Below are 4,544 nucleotides of genomic sequence, written 5' to 3' on the forward strand. Positions count from 1 at the left end.
GAAAAGATGTGCCTCCACCTTCCACAAGTGGTCACCATGGTAATAGGAACATTGGGGACTGTGACCCCCAAACTGTGAGAGTGGCTCCAACAGATCCCTGGAGCAACATCTGAGATCCCAGGCCTGTGGTAGAGGACCTGAGCTTGTTCTTCAATATTTTTCAGGTGTTGACCTGTGGAGACTTATGCATCAAGATGCACACAGAGCCAGGCACATGCAAAGCACCACAGCTAATGCAATTGTGGAAGTGAACCGATACCTGGCTGATCCTCCCCTGGAAAGAACTGATGATGCCCTCATATACTGGGCCACCCATAAAACTGTTTACCCAAACCTCTATCAATTAGCCAAGCATTTCCTGTGTACCCGAGCCTCATCTGTGTCATGTGAACAGGTTTTTTCCAAGGCTGGGGAAATAGTCTGTAAAAGGAGAAACCGCTTGTGTCCAAACACTGTGGATTTACTTCTTACTTTTTTTTAGTTTTTATTTCTCAATAAAAACTCATAAACAGTTACACAAGCACATACAACCATGTAGTGTAGTCAAACAGGAATATGCATGGCGAATCAAATCCCAAACAATCCATGAACCAATAAGTGACACGTCTTAATTACACTTCATTTTCTTGACCATTAGATGTCCTACTCAAGCACTGTGTCACTGAGGCTTTGAGTAATGAACCATTTTTGTGAATACTGTGTCGAAGCTTCAACAAAGCCTCAATCACCCATCACTACCTGTAGCTACTGGTAGTAGTGATGTGTCGTTTATTTTGAACAAATCTTTCCCATGACTCAATAACATCGGGTCGTTTCGGGGAGTGATTTGTTCATTTTGTGTTGACCGCGCATGCGCAACAGCACATAAGATTAGTACACCTTTCGGGTCGTCGGTTTTGAGTTGTTTGTTTTTGTAACGTGACATGACCGCTTTGTTGGATACAGAAATTACTTAATTTTCAACTGTCTTTACAGTTTTTTTTTACTCTTACTGTTACGTGAGGCATTTATTTTTATTATAAAATAGGTTTTTATTTCTTACCGACTATAATTTTGTGAATATCTGTCTTTTCCATAACACTGAATGTTTTAATAAAGAATAGGTTAATGCTTTAAACTTCATTAGGAAAAATCTTTCTGTATACTATACAGAAGACGGCACAGCATAGCTTAGCTTAGGATGTTACGTGACAAAAGACCAAACGAATTTGACCCAAAATATCGGAGGTGAGGTGATGCTGCATAGCCTCAAGACACAGGTACGATATTACTTATAATATGACCTTGGCTGCATTACAGTTCTTTCTTATTTGAAACATGATCAACATGTGCGTAAGTAGATGGGGAATTAACATGTAACGTTTTAATTACATTCTGCTGAAGTGAACGAAATGACTCGAAAAAAGTTTCATTCATTTTGCTGAACGAGATTCAAAGAACCGAATCAGTAAAATGATCCGAACTTCCCATCACTAACTGCTAGCTGTGAGAGGGCACTAAATTTGAATGTTGGTATCTGCATTGTGGCATGTACAAATTACAAACCTGTTCCTTTACTTAGCTTTTGTGACAAGTCAGCATTGAACTGGGTCTTTAAGGTAGGCTACACTGTTGTTTTATTTTGTGTTTTCATTGTGTATTAAGATAGTATATTTTACGAAGGTTCCAGTGTGAGGAGTGTTCTTTTATTTGAGAAGAGAAGACTGGTATACGGATATTCCACAGTGTGAAATTTATTATCCATTAACGTATCAAAATAAGCATGTGCACATGGATCTTCATTATTTAAGCAAAACAGAAAAGACTCCCTCAACTTATCGGTATACAATATTTGTATCAAAAGGTGCTACTATCTAATTGGTGAAAAACTGTTGGGGAGGAGCCGTGGTTTAGACTTTGTTGGTCCTTCGGTCCACCGTCCGTCCTCCTACGTCCTATCTGCCCCAATCGTAGAGGATAGCGCCCTAGGAAGGGGAGGAATACTTATACTGCCTTAATTTCTGCATAGACACTCACTTCTTCCTTTGTTTCTAACTAACTGCTCCATATTAGGCATTGCTTTCTGGTTTACCAATTAAAACTACTCTGTGTGTGTGCATATGGTTCTACCTTTGAAGTTTTCTCCTCTTCCTGGCTTCAGAGCTAATCTCCGTTTACTAACCTTGGTGTCCCAGTGAACCCTATTTCCCCTGGCTTCATCAGCCAGATGGTGTGATAATAAAATAACTGTGGACTCTCATCGCCAAAGTTGTAAATCTAATGAGATTCAGTGATTTAGTGAACAAGTCCCTTTGATGTTAAACAGTGCTCCAGTTGGATAACACAGTAAATATTGACCAGTGATTCAGTGAACACATAAGGTGATATATAACTACATAAACATAACTGTGAAATAAAAGTATGTAGACTTATGTGTGCTATAAAATAAAACCTTAACTAATCCTATTCATATCTACTTAAAATAAAAATCACCCTAACATCAGAAAGGGTGCAGGTGTTCTTGTTGCACATCGAGACTTTACTAAGTCCAAACTCCTAAATACAGAATCCCGAACCTGGCGTTTCACCTTCAGCTGCTGTTTTTATTCCCACAGAAGAAAGACAAACTGATGACTGAGTGATTGAGATAATTGACTGATAGATAATAAATAATAATAAGGAACAGTTTGCAGAAAAAAACTAAACAGGCTGAGCTAAGTGTGCGTAACAGATTATCTGGATACAGTTAGTGATGGCTGATCGAGGCTTTGTTGAAGCTTCGACACAGTATTCACAAAAATGGTTCATTACTCGAGGCTTCAATGACACAGTGCTCCAGTTGGATAACACAGTAAATAGTGTGACATCTAGTGGTCAAGAAAATGAAGTGCAATTAAGACGTGTCACTTCTGTAAACACCCTGACAGAAATAGATACTCCAGCTGCAGGTGCGAATCTGTTCTGTTGCAGGTCTGGGTATGATATGCGGCACACTTCAAGAGTCTGTTACAGATGAGTAAGTGTCATCTGTACTTCTTGAAGTGACTGCCTGGAAATTACTGAGAATCGGCATTATACTAGAAAAACTACCCATTTTTGTGTTAAAAATCTGTCTGTGTGTGTGTTATCATTGGTGTTTTTGACTGTGTGTTAGAGGAGCTCCTATTTTACTGTGCTGGAAATTGTCTGAGTGTGTGTGGACAGGTAAATTATGCACTTTTGGTGTTGTGTAAAAGATCTATCCCTCTTTTCATTGAATTAGAGCTGTGAGGGTGTGTGAGAGAGTTAATTTATGGGCATTGGAGTTGGGTAGACAAACTACCCCTCTCATTGAGGTATAATATGTGTGGAAACAGGCTATTTGGTGTGTTTAAAGTGGGTGACATGGACATGAGCGAGTAAGTAGGGAGAAATACACAGGAGCTCAATACATATATGGACATACACCGTACTTCTATCCATAGTAATACAGAGTCCAAAGACATGCGCTTAGATTGATTGGTGTCTTTATAGCAATGATACATTTAAATTAAATGGAACATTTTTATAATATTGAGTATTTCTAACTATGGTTTCCCTTTGGCAAAGCTATCTCCACTCCCCTTTTCTGTTTTGCTGAGTGAGAAGGATTTCTTGAGATACACACACACACACACACTCACACATACAGTGCCTTGCGAAAGTATTCGGCCCCCTTGAACTTTGCGACTTTTTGCCACATTTCAGGCTTCAAACATAAAGATATAAAACTGTAATTTTTTGTGAAGAATCAACAACAAGTGGGACACAATCATGAAGTGGAACGAAATTTATTGGATATTTCAAACTTTTTTAACAAATAAAAAACTGAATAATTGGGCGTGCAAAATTATTCAGCCCCTTTACTTTCAGTGCAGCAAACTCTCTCCAGAAGTTCAGTGAGGATCTCTGAATGATCCAATGTTGACCTAAATGACTAATGATGATAAATAGAATCCACCTGTGTGTAATCAAGTCTCCGTATAAATGCACCTGCACTGTGATAGTCTCAGAGGTCCGTTTAAAGCGTAGAGAGCATCATGAAGAACAAGGAACACACCAGGCAGGTCCGAGATACTGTTGTGGAGAAGTTTAAAGCCGGATTTGGATATAAAAAGATTTCCCAAGCTTTAAACATCCCAAGGAGCACTGTGCAAGCGATAATATTGAAATGGAAGGAGTATCAGACCACTGCAAATCTACCAAGACCTGGCCGTCCCTCTAAACTTTCAGCTCATCCAAGGAGAAGACTGATCAGAGATGCAGCCAAGCGGCCCATGATCACTCTGGATGAACTGCAGAGATCTACAGCTGAGGTGGGAGACTCTGTCCATAGGACAACAATCAGTTGTATACTGCACAAATCTGGCCTTTATGGAAGAGTGGCAAGAAGAAAGCCATTTCTTAAAGATATCCATAAAAAGTGTCGTTTAAAGTTTGCCACAAGCCACCTGGGAGACACACCAAACATGTGGAAGAAGGTGCTCTGGTCAGATGAAACCAAAATCGAACTTTTTGGCAACAATGCAAAACGTTATGTTTGGCGT

This window comes from Monopterus albus, unplaced genomic scaffold (genome assembly GCF_001952655.1).
Source record: "Monopterus albus unplaced genomic scaffold, M_albus_1.0 scaffold260.1, whole genome shotgun sequence".
Taxonomy (NCBI): Eukaryota; Metazoa; Chordata; class Actinopteri; order Synbranchiformes; family Synbranchidae; genus Monopterus; species Monopterus albus.